The sequence below is a fragment of the Gossypium hirsutum genome, chromosome A09, assembly GCF_007990345.1.
Source record: "Gossypium hirsutum isolate 1008001.06 chromosome A09, Gossypium_hirsutum_v2.1, whole genome shotgun sequence".
Taxonomy (NCBI): domain Eukaryota; kingdom Viridiplantae; phylum Streptophyta; class Magnoliopsida; order Malvales; family Malvaceae; genus Gossypium; species Gossypium hirsutum.
The window spans coordinates 50,780,367-50,793,744 of record NC_053432.1 but is presented as its reverse complement, the minus strand read 5'-3'; positions in this window follow the sequence as shown (position 1 = coordinate 50,793,744).

The window sequence follows — 13,378 nt, the reverse complement described above, 5'->3', positions numbered from 1 at the left end:
TCGAAATGAGTTTGAGTTCCAAGTGAATATAGAAGTTACACTCCAATGTTGAGAAACAAAGAGTAAAGGAAGAAATTGCGAAAAAAGAAAAAGAAATTAAGGATTCTGAAATAACTTGAGTGAAAAGAAAATTTGGAGGAAAACAATTTAAGAAAGTGATTCCACTATTAATTATAAACTCATTTAGTCACGAAGTCATTCCACTATAGTATTGTGACTCAGCTGTCCTCAACGATATACCATTATGGAAGCAACTACTTAGTGCTCATCCAATAACCTTGTCATAAGTTTGTTACCCTTATATGATATCTTTGATCTTTTTAGGATATATCCGTTTTCCTAATATGATCCTATTTTATCTCATGGTAACCATTAGATCTTCCTTCATGAAAAGTTAATCACTATCAAATAGTGATCAAGTCATCCATCACAAAATGGACAACTCGTGGTCATATTTAATTTTCATCAACCATGTTATGCCAATTAGAGGATATCAATTTCCCATGTTCTGGCTATGAATTCCACTGTTGTGAATGGTGTTATATACTACAGAAGTCGTACACCCAACGCATTAGCTTTCGGTTCCTTATCTACTTGAACTTAGGCTTTTACTTATATCAAAGTGTACGAGTCATGCATAAATAACCCGCCATCCACCCAGGATTTAGGTATGCCACACTATGAATGTCACAAGTGAATAAATCCATAAATGGATTCAAGATCTATTTTGCTTGGGTCCTGTCCGATGTACTATCAGTCCAGTCAGTCACATTTATATCTCTATTTTCTAGGAGTCATTCGCTCTGATGCCTAAGACAAGACATCTCGTCAATTAGACTTGATAGATGACATATTAATGTTTCAATCGATTTGCTCATTTCAGATCAAACTAAAGACATGTTTAGGTTTGTCTACTAATACAAGCTGTCTTTTTGTACTGCGATTCAACCACATAATACTATTTAGTATTAGTCAAACATTAGACAACCAATGAGCAACATTTGCTTCCATTTTGCTTAGCATGCAAAAACCATGAGGAAAATTATACAAAGTTTATTAATGTAATCAATGAATTTGTTTTATTAACCAATCTATTCCAATAAATTACAAGAGTACTTAGATAAAAATACTACATATAGGGCACCAGATCCAACAGTTTGAACTAAGAATGTGTTAGTGGGTGACATGATAATTATGGATGTACACTTGCCTATTGAATTTGAGATCAGAGAAGGAAGAATGTGATTAATATATAAGGGAGAGACATTATTCTTTGGTGTTATTATTTCATTTTCTGTCATTTTTTCATCTTCTTCACTAGTTTGGTTAAAAGAAAGCAATGTTAAGAATGATCTTTATGGAGGATAGAAGCTAAATGGTATGCATAAGTAACTGATAATTTATCAAGTTGGTAAGCTTCCTAACCTTTATGTCTTCATTGATTTAAGTAAAGAGGAAGAAAGTTAAGGATTTCAGTTATTCATCAGTTATGTTCTATTATGGGTAAAGGTTACAGATAATTTTTTAAATTGCCTCTTAATGCAAACAAATTATGGTTCTTATGATGATGAATTATCTTTGTTAGAAATTTTGTAACGATTGTTATGTTTTGTAGGTTGGAGGCTCGAGTAGCAAAGAAAAAGCTTAGTAGATGGATTTGGCGTCATGCTCAAGGTGAGTCCCAAAATTCATAATTTAGATGATTATTCATTTATTTTCAGTGTCATGTACTGGACATGTTTGATTGAGTGTTGAGTAAATGATGTGTTACTCTATGACTGGATATCGATGCATCAGTAGACTTATTGTGTAGATATGAAAATAAATGAAATCTTTAGCATAATGTGTGTCATGCATGAATAGTAGTATTGGTTGAATACTTGATGAAATGTATGTGTGTGAATAATATTTTGAGTTGTGGAGTTCTGACAATGTGTGGTTTAGATGGGAGACGGAGAAGGGAATATGACATGTGATTTGCCTCAATTAGGGCATAAAAATGCAAACCATGATTGGTGAATACTCTGACCTTGCGGGGGAACATGTAATTGTTCGAATTAATAATGAGTTTTTGGGGAGGTTCGTGCAGACTATATTGAAAATGAATATCAGTTTTATTTGGATTTCTGGATGTTCGAGTGGGTTATATGTAGAAACGCGCGCACCAATATATGAGAGCCCTTTATAGGACGTATTAAATGAATGCAAGTCCATGGCCATGGCAAGTTCCAAGGAGGTCTGCGGAACAGTTCGCGCTTATGAATCTGCTCGACTTGCCTAGGTGGCATAATCAAATGTAGGTTCACGAAATAAAGTCGCATATGTGAATTTGTATATGTATGTTTGCATCTATGTCTCCCCAAATATGGGATCCGCTTGATAACTCCTTCAAGAATGAGTTTGTTTACTAGGAAATCTATTACTATGTGCAAACCTAAGGGTACAAGCTATTTGTTTTAGCAAGTTTGTATATGAAAGATATGATAGTCTGTCTGGACTATCTCATATATAGGATTTTGCAAATAGGGGATTCACTCTAAAGAATTGTCCTACATGTTACCTGTTTCAAAAAGAAGACCACCAAGAATAGGTTATCTATTGTTACGAGACAGAGGTATGATGAGACAGTTTGTTAGTTCCGTCTACTTGATTGAGATGAGTAGATTTTCTTTATTAATCCTTATTGGGGGGTCTTCTTTATGAATCCACCGGTATGCTTTGTAAAACATGAATATGTGAGGATCATAACACAAATCTAAGTCCTTTAGGAAAAACCGCTAATAATAGTTAGCAAGATAGACTATTTGCCAAGAATTGTCTTATTTTCTTATCCATAATTATTGGTGCAAGACATCCTATGTGAATTATCCGTAGGTTTTCTTTCATAAGTCCAAAAGTAAGTACCCATAAATATTTCCTTTTAAAGACGTAGATGCATATGGTTCCTGAAAGGCAACTAATGAAGATAATATTCTCAAGGATAATCTGCTAAGAGGCCAAATGTTTATTTACATTATGATATTTCATCTATGCTGGCTTATCAGTGAAAGCTTTGTATTTGCAAGGCTTTATATAGTCAAATATGAAATTTTCTATTTTCAAGTCGTTCATAATAGATCAAAGGTAGTCGAGTAAGATGAATTGTCTTCCAGGATGTGCAAGTAACTAAGCCATGGTAATATTGAGGATAATGTACTAAGTACAAGTGAGCCAGTTCATGTAATGTAAATACTATGCCAATGAGATTGACGAACCGCCCTAATACAGACAAGTTAAGCGTGAATTTTGAGCCATAAAATACAAGCGTACTAGCGTTGTGTTGATAAAGTATGAAAACTCAGTAAGTTCATTTGAACATACGTAAGTGTTATTATTGTGATGCAGGTAAGAATGGGAAATTTGAGGATTTGAAGAGGGACCGGGCCAGAACCAGCTAAGTTTAACAGACATGCTTCTTAGTTGTAATATATATACAGTGAGGCGACCTTGAAGCGGAGTCTCAAGGCCAGACATGAGTTGTAATTATATAGGGTTGTAGGATACATTTTTTAAACTAAATAAAGTTTTTCGCATTTTAAAGCTACTCTATAAATTTTTCATCTTAAAAATAATTTTATTAAGTTCATATAAATTGTGACATTAATTATTTAATTGTGTTTCAAAATTGATATTAACATTATATTAATCTGTCACGCAGAAATGGGTTAAACGAATGTGTTAGTTAAAATTAGAATTTAGAGCGTAGCACCCTGTACCCTAGATCTGACGATCGGGTCGGATATATGGTGTTACACAAATAGTTTGTTTTTTACTAAAAACATGGGCGACGTCGCAACCTCAGATTTTGGACGTCGTAACGTTACCATTACAGTGAGTGACATCGTAGTGAGCTTGGGCTTGTCATTGTAAAATGACATACTGTAATGACCATGTCACGACAAGCACTAGACGTTGATCCATATATTTTATGAACTTTGCAATTTGGTCCTATTTCGTACTCGGGTTGACAGAAAAGCTTTCATAAGCTTGTTTAGGACTTCATTTATTATCATGGTTTGGCTTATGATTGGTAATAGACTTCATGTATAAATGATTTTTTGATGTCTGATAGGTCGTAATTACTCTGGAAATGAATGTAACATTCCATAACCTGAACCAACAATTGGTTCGGGAGAAGGGTGTTACATGGCTAGTAAAATATGCCTTTTTTTCCTCTTCCTTTCATCTTTTACCAATTTAAAAGGTAAGGAAGAGTCAAACAGTCAAAATTTATTCAAACATGTGGCCCATATTTTCCAGCATTAAAGAATTGGGTTGAAAAGTCAAAATTTTTATTACATCAGTACAAATCACTTTAAACTTTAATATTTATTCATATTTCGGTCCCAAATGACCAAGATGTACTCAGGAGCAAAAATTAGCATTTTCCCCGCTCGACTTCCATTTTTACTCGATTGAGATTGACACTTTAAAAATGTATCAAATATGCATTCTAATGAACTCTTAATGGTATAAATATAAATAAACCCATAAAAAAAGGAGTCTCTCATCGGATATGACTAAAATTATTGGAACAATCTTGTATAGAACATTGAAAAAGTTTTGAGGCGTTACACCAATATACATAATTTACAAGGAATGACCAATGCAAACAAAGAGATTTTTTGAAACGTTATAGTTGGCGTATTGTATTAGATTGGTAACATCATTGTTAAGATGGTTAGTGGCTCCTGAATCAAGATACCAAGATCTGTCTCCTACTATTTATGGAATGGTAATGAAGGCTTGAGGATTAGAAAGTTTTCCATTAGATGATTAGGAATCTTGAGCAACATTCAATATCAATTGTCATGATGTAGGAACCTAAGGATTCTAATATTAAGTTTGATGTTTAGGTATTAACATATCACTAGTTGTAGCTATCTAGTTCATTAGGTGAATAGAAACAAGCATTGGATTGTAGTGAAGCTTTTAAATTACCATTTCATTGTGAAGAAATAAATGATGTACTGTTGAATTTGTGGTTAAAGCTATAACAATATTGGTCAATAAGATGCCTCAACTTTTCATATAGCCATGGCTTGGAGTAGCTTGCAAATCTAACATGAACATGACCTCCATTGAATACAATTATTATGTATGGTCAGTACTGAGGAACGGGTATAGCACTACTAGGTCCACTTCTTAAGACACTATTGCCACCAACTACAATATATATTTTATTGTTGTTGAGCTATTACATGTGCAAAGGAACTTACCTAACATCAAATTATGTTGCCAAGATTCAACATATAACAACAATTTAGTTGCTCTTTGCAATCCGTAAAGGACTTGATTTGTTGTGATATCCATAATACTAGACTTATAGTCAAGTAGTAATTAATTGAGAGTTGCAGTAATTTGTTCATGCTCAATCATAACTTCGTTATAAGTAGCAATGTTTAATATTGTTTTTTTATTAGATAATCCTTCATGCTTAACCTACCTTTGCTTTAAGAATATGCTATGAACTCTTATAGAACATTAACTTTGAAGTAGTCTTACTACCATATATGTTACTTATTCTTTTTCCAAATTCTACAAGCTAAGTCATGCGTAATCAAATGAGGTAAAACATTCTTAGTGAGAAAAGAAAGCAACTAAGAAATGAGAGCACTACCTTGTTTTTGATATTGTTCAAAATTGAGATTTATCTCAAAACACCATCTACATTTGAGATATATTAAAAATGGAGTAAAATATAACTATCTAAATGAGATAATTAGAATCATCAAGAATTATGTTTATCTGCTTGGTAGAGAAAAGCCATCCATTTGAATATTGTAAGGACAAGTCTATAACATTTCCACATGTAGTGGAACCATTAGTCCATTGATCATCACACTTTCCACTTACTGAGCTTTGATATATTGTCATCTTGTACATATTTTTAAACAAAAACCTCACTTATAATGGAGTTTATGAATCACATCCATGTTAGAATATAATTCACGAGTATTGATAACTTTGTTACTATATTAGATTTTTTTTATCTAAGAAATTTTTTTAGAGGTAAAAGTGTTTAGAGTTTGAAAGAAAATTAGTGAAATGAAAAAAGAGAAAGATCATTTAGAAAAATGGAAATTAATAACCACGTGATCTGCTAAAAGTTGTAATTTGTTTTATAATTGTTTTACTATTTTTAGTTGTTTTTAATACAATGAATGCTACATATCTGTAATATCCTGAATTAGGGCTTAATCGGAATAGTGGTTTTGTGACCACAAATTCGAGATAGAAATAATTATTTTACAATGATTTTGATGTTTATGATATGATTTCAAGATTGTGTGAAAATTTCGTGATGAAATTCTATGCCTAAAGTGCTTAAATTGAAAGTAGGGACTAAATCGAATAAGTTGCAAAACTTGCATTCTAGAAGTTTTTAGTATGAAATTGTTTTGGAATATTAATGAGGAGGTCTTAAATAGAAATTTGACCAATTTTAAGTTCATGGACAAAATTAGGACATGGAAGGAATTTTTGGAAAGTTTAGTAGTAAGGGTATTTTGGTCATTTAGTTATTAAAATGAATTAAAAACAAAATTAAAAGCCAATTTTTGTCCATCTTCTTCATTAGTCCAAAATTTCAAGGGTTCTCCATAGCTAGGGTTTGTTTCAAGCTTCCAAGCTCCATAGTAAGTGATTCCAAGCTCTGTTTTTAATGTTCTTTACGTTTTTGGAATCCCAAAAGCTCGATTAAGCTTATGCTAGCAATAATTCAACCTAGGGTTTATATTTGGAAAAATACCCATAGGTGAAATTTGTGTATTTTGATGTTTTATGATAGAATATGAGGTTTTAAATTATGTTAGACAACTTGTGCTACTCGATTTTGAGTGAAAACGAGTAAAAGGGCTTAATCGGTAAAAATACCTAATAGTCACAAGTATATGTTAGAGAGAGAATTTGATGTTGCCATAGAAGGGAAAAGTGATCAGCATGTTATAAAACATAAGAATAAGGAATAAAGTTTAATTCCCGAGCCTAGGGGCAAAAGTGTAATTATGCAAAAGTTTAGGGGCAAAAGTGTAATTTTTCAAAAGTTCGTATTAAATGCTGTTTTGATGAACGTATGTATTAAATAAGATTAATTTGGCATTATAGATCAAGAGAAACGAGATTCAAGTCGCGATTGAGGAAAAGAAAAGATTATGGACAAAATTGCAAAATCTTTATATTTTGGTACCATGGTAAGTTCATTTGTAAATAATGTAGCATAATTGTTATTTTTATGTTATTGATGTTAATTATATGATACGCTGATTTTTAATCGTGAAATATTATGCTTTGTGGTTAATGTTGAGTAATATGCAAATTATGTTTACTACTTGATAAATATGAATTGCTACCAAGTATCGATTCCGATATTCCATAGAAGACGACAAATATGAGATCGAAGGAAAAAGCCCGTTTGAACCTTAGGAATAGATTAGGATACAAGTGACATGTCACTAGGATAGTTGAGCATCCGAACTCGTTGAGTTGAGTCCGAGTTCACCTATGGATGCGAATGTCCAAACTCGTTGAGTTAAGTCCGAGTTCATGAGATGTAACTAGGCATCCGAACTCGTTGAGTTGAGTCTGAGTTCACTTATGGATGCGAACGCCCGAGCTCGTTGAGTTGAGTCCGAGTTCACTTAGGGGCGGGTTACATGATTTCTTGATTACATATGAGGCACTTATGTGCAAATTATCCGTGTATCCGAGTTGTATTCCGATGTGTTCAACGGGTGAAATTTCTAGTGAAATGGAAGAACACTTAAGATGCAAGTGACGTTTTCGTAAGTGTTGTGAAATGGACACTTTGGACAGGTATGTTCTTAACCCTCGGGTTGAAAATAGATACAACAACGATAAGGTGGTAAGATGATGAATGATGTTTAGAAATGTGATATATGTTTTGGTGATACCATGCTAAAGTTGTTTGGTATATTTGTATTGTTATGTTACTTGTTATTTACATATGAACTTACTAAGCATTTATGCTTACTCCCTCCTCTTTATTTACTGTAGTTTTGAACAAGCCAGCTCGGGAATCGGGACGGGTCGAAGATTCGATCACACTATCCAAAGGACTTTCATCTGGGTAAATGGCTTGTAAAACTTAAGTATGGCATGTACTGCAATATACTTATTTTGTGTAAATAGTTTTATGATATGGCCATGTTTGGTTGAGAAAATGTTTGATATTGATAAGTCATGGTGATGGCTAATTTAGATCATGTTTGATATCATGGAAGTTTAATAGGTTATCTAGTTCATAAAAATTCATGGAAAGATGAAACTTGCCTTAAAACAGAATATTGCTGCAGCAATGACATAAATTTGAAAAATCACTAAAAACAGTATAAATGGAACTAAATAATGAGTAAGTTATGAAATTTAAGCTTAATGAGCCTATTTTCATGTGGATTGAACAAAACAGGCATATAAATTATATTTTATGAAATATTTAAACTTTTGTGAAACAGGGGCAGAGTGATTTCTGGATCCCCTATTTTGAGTTTAAAAATTCATAATAAATTTTAAAAAAATAATTATAAGTTTTTCTTTATATGTACAGATTCCTTATTGAGTCTAGTTTTAATAAAAATAAACCTCGTAGTCATTGAAATTCTATATAGAGAGATATCTGATTCGTAATACATAGATGTCAAAGTAGTCAAACCCTGAAACAGGGGAGACTTTAACTAATAAACTGTACAAATTGGCCCAACAAAATAATTCTAGAAAAAAATTAGTAAATATATATATGAGTCTAGATTTATGTAAAATTTACGGATCTTGATTTCGAGTTTCGTAACTCGAGATATGATTTTTCTTGTAACTGTGACTCGAGAAAAAAATTAGTAAATATATATATGAGTCTAGAAACAAATGATTTGAAGTTCTTAATTTGATAAATTATGTTCGGTAACCCCTCAAGCTCGACTCCGGTGACGGTTTCGGGCGTATGGGAAGTTACATTTAGTGGTATCAGAGCAGGTTTAGTCGGTTCTCGAACTACGTGTTGTATGTACGGATTTTGCTATACATGCCATATGTATGAATTGTGATAATGTGACGACTTCTGACCTTTTTAAATGAATTTTTATATAGTAAATGGATCCCGATCCAGCTATCATAGATGAAGTAGAGAGTAATGCACTAGCTCCGGTTGAAGGGGCAGCGCCGACTGAAAACCCACCTCCTACTGTTGGTCAGGGAGGAGGAGAAAGGGATCGGGAAGCCTTTCTCCAAATGATGAGTGCATGGTACACTGAGTTCGTTCGTACGAACCCAAATGTATGACCTCCCTCACCTCCCCCAATTCCTCAACCTATGCCTCCGATGCCTCAGGAAGTGGATATGAGAAAGTTTCACAGAACCCCTGTTGACAGAATTCGTAAACAAGGGGCTAAAGAATTTAGAGCAAATATTGATGATGATGCAGAGAAAGCAGAGTTCTGGCTTGAAAATTCTATCCGGGTATTTGATGAATTATCTTGTACACCTGAAGAATGTTTGAAATGTGCTACATCTTTTTTGAGAGATTCAGCCTATAATTGGTGGAAGACTTTGATTTCAGTGGTACCAAAAGAGAGGGTAACCTGGGAATTCTTTCAAGAAGAGTATCAGAAGAAATATATTAGTGAAAGATTTATTGATTACAAATGTAAACAGTTTCTTGAGCTGAAGCAAGGTAATATGACAGTCTCAGAATATGAAAGAGAGTTTGTTCGATTAAGTAAGTATGCCAGGGAATATGTTCCTACAGAAGCCAAGATGTGCTGACGATTTGAAGACGGGCTTAACGAAGACATTAAGGTATTTGTTGGGATCCTTGAACTAAAAGAAATGGTGGTACTTGTCGATCGAGCTTGCAAGGCTGAAGAATTACTGAAGGAAAAGAAAAAGGTAGAATCTGAAACACGAAATTGGAAGAAAAGACCAATGAGTAATGCACCCTCATAGCAAACCGGAAAGTCAAGAAATATGAATCCTCATTCCCAAGTTTCAGCTGGGCAATCATATGGAAATTTTAAGAAGCAGAATGTGGGTCCTAAATCTTAGAATACTTCTGCAGCCAGTGTAGGGAACTCGAGATTTGTTAAACCTGAGTGCCAGCGGTGTGGTAGAAATCATTTTGGTCCGTGCAGAGCAAATGAATGTTTTCGATGTGGTTCTCCAGACCATTTTATTAGAGACAGCCCAGAGAGAGCTGAGAAAGAAAAATTTCAGAGTGTAAAAGCTAGTGGTGCAAACTCGAGGGGAAGGTATCCGAGAAAAGCTGGAAGTGAAACAAGCAGTAAGAATGTAGCCAGAGATGCAACAGTTAGATCTGAAGGAAGAGCTCCAGCTAGAACTTATGCTATTAAAGCGTGTGAAGATGCTTCCTCACCCGATGTGATTACTGGTACATTTTCTCTTTATGATACTAATGTTATTGCTTTGATTGATCCCGGTTCTACTCATTCATATGTATGCATGAAACTGGTGTCTAGTATGAATATACCTGTTGAGAACACAAAATCTATGATTAGAGTGTCGAACCCGTTAGGCAAATGCATGACAGTTGATAAAGTATGCAAGAAATGCCTTTTAATGATTCGGGGTTATTACTTTCCGGCCGACTTGATGTTGTTGCCGTTTGATGAATTTGATGTTATTTTGGGTATGGATTGGTTGACATTGCATGATGCTATAGTAAATTGCAAAGAAAAGGTTATAGAATTACAATGTGAAAGTGGTGAAATCTTGCGGGTTGAACCAGACAAATCAGAGGCAATATTTAGTATGATTTCTTCGATGTCGGCTTAGAGATATTTGAGAAAGGGTTATGAAGCTTATTTGGCGTATGTAATTAATACAAAAGAAGTTGAAAAGAAAGTTGAATCAGTACCGGTTGTGTGTGAATTTGCGGACGTATTTCCAGAAGAATTGCCGGGTTTGCCTCTAGTCAGGGAAGTAGAATTTGGTATAGATTTGATATCGGGAACAGCTCCGATCTCGATTGCTCCATATAGAATGGCACCAACAGAGTTGAAAGAATTAAAGTCGCAGTTGCAAGAGTTGACTGATAAAGGCTTTGTGAGACCAAGTTTTTCACTTTGGGGTGCTCCCGTGTTATTTTTGAAAAAGAAGGATGGTTCTATGAGATTATGTGTTGATTATCGGCAGTTAAACAAGGTGACAATTAAAAACAAGTATCCGTTGCCGAGAATTGATGATTTGTTTGATAAGCTAAAAGGAGCGACATGGTTTTCAAAGATTGACTTGAGATCTGGGTATTATCAGCTGCGAGTAAAATAGTCAGATGTGCCTAAAACTGCTTTTAGAACAAGGTACGGTCATCATGAATTTTTAGTTATGCCATTCGGGTTGACAAATGCTCCTGCTGTGTTTATGGATTTAATGAATCGCATATTTCAGCCATACTTGGACAGATTTGTTGTGGTGTTTATAGATGATATTTTAATTTATTCAAAAGATGAGACAGAGCATGCTGAGCATTTGAGGATAGTTTTGCAAACTTTGAGAGATAAGCAGCTGTATGCTAAGTTTAGTAAAAGTGAATTTTGGCTCCTGGAAATTGGATTTTTGGGTCATATTGTTTCAGGTGATGGTATACGGGTTGATCCTAGTAAAATTTCAGCTATTGTTGATTGGAAACCACCGAAAAACGTAACTGAAGTTAGAAGTTTCTTGGGGCTAGCTGGGTATTATTGGCGGTTCGTAAATGGATTTTCTATAATTGCTGCTCCTATGACTAGACTACTCCGAAAGGATGTTAAATTTGAATGGACGGAAGAATGTCAACAGAGTTTCAAAGAATTGAAAAAGTTATTAACTGAAGAACCAGTGCTGATACAACCCGAATCAGGTAAAGAATTTGTGGTGTATAGTGATGCTTCTCTAAATGGTTTGGGGTGTGTACTCATGCAAGAAGGAAAAGTGGTGGCTTATGCTTCGAGACAGTTAAAACCTCATGAGAAGAATTATCCTACTCACAATTTGGAATTGGCTGCGGTGGTATTTGCTTTGAAGATTTGGCGACATTATTTGTATGGTGAAAAGTGCTGAGTATATACCGATCACAAAAGTCTTAAATACTTGATGTCACAAAAAGACTTGAATTTGAGATAGCGAAGATGGTTAGAGTTATTGAAAGATTACGAGCTTGTTATTGATTATCATCCGGGAAAAGCAAATGTGGTTGCCGATGCTTTAAGCAGAAAGTTGTTGTTTGCTTTGAGAGTTATGAACGCTCAGTTGAAAATTTCAGATGAAGGTTCGATTCTAGCAGAGTTAAGAGCAAGATCGATGTTTTTACAAGAGATTTCTGAAGCTCAAAAAAATGATCAAGATTTGCTAGCCAAAAGAAAACAGTGTGAAGCTGATACGGGATCAGATTCAGAATCGGTTCTGATGGTTGTTTGATGTTTAAAAATCGAATTTGTGTACCGAAAAATGATGAGTTGATTCAAAAGATTTTGCATGAAGCACATAATGGTTGTTTAGCGGTTCATCCGGACAGTACGAAGATGTATAATGGCTTGAAGAAAATGTACTTGTGGAGTGGAATGAAAAGAGATATTTCCGAGTTTGTATCAAAGTGCTTAGTTTGTCAACAAGTGAAAGCTGAACACCAAGTACCTTCGGGATTACTCCAGCCTATTATGGTTCCTGAATGGAAATGGGATCGGATTACTATGGATTTCATATCAGGGTTGCCGTTAACTCCAGGGAAGAAAAATGCCATCTGGGCAATAGTTGACAGACTGACTAAATCGGCTCATTTTATTCCGGTACGTACAGATTATTCTCTTAATAAGTTGGCTGAATTGTATATCCGAGAGATTGTTAGACTTCATGGGATACCTTTGTCAATCATTTCGGATAGAGATCCGAGGTTTACCTCACGGTTTTGGCAAAAGTTGCAAGAAGCATTAGGTACAAAGTTAAATTTCAGCACTGCCTTTCATCCACAAACTGATGGACAATCAGAGAGAGTAATTCAGATTCTTGAAGACATGCTCAGATGTTGTGTATTGGAATTTCAAGGTAGTTGGGAAAAGTATTTACTGTTGGTAGAATTTGCTTATAATAATAGTTATCAGACAAGTTTGAAGATGGCACCTTATGAAGCATTATATGGTCGTAAATGTCGGACGCCATTGTATTGGACTGAACTCAAGGAAAATCAGATTTATGGAGTTAATTTAATAAAAGAAACCGAAGAAAAGGTGAAAGTGATTCGAGATTGTTTGAAAGCTACTTCAGATAGACAGAAATCTTATGCGGATTTGAAACGAAAGGAAATGGAGTTTCAAGTTGGTGATAAGGTATTTTTGAA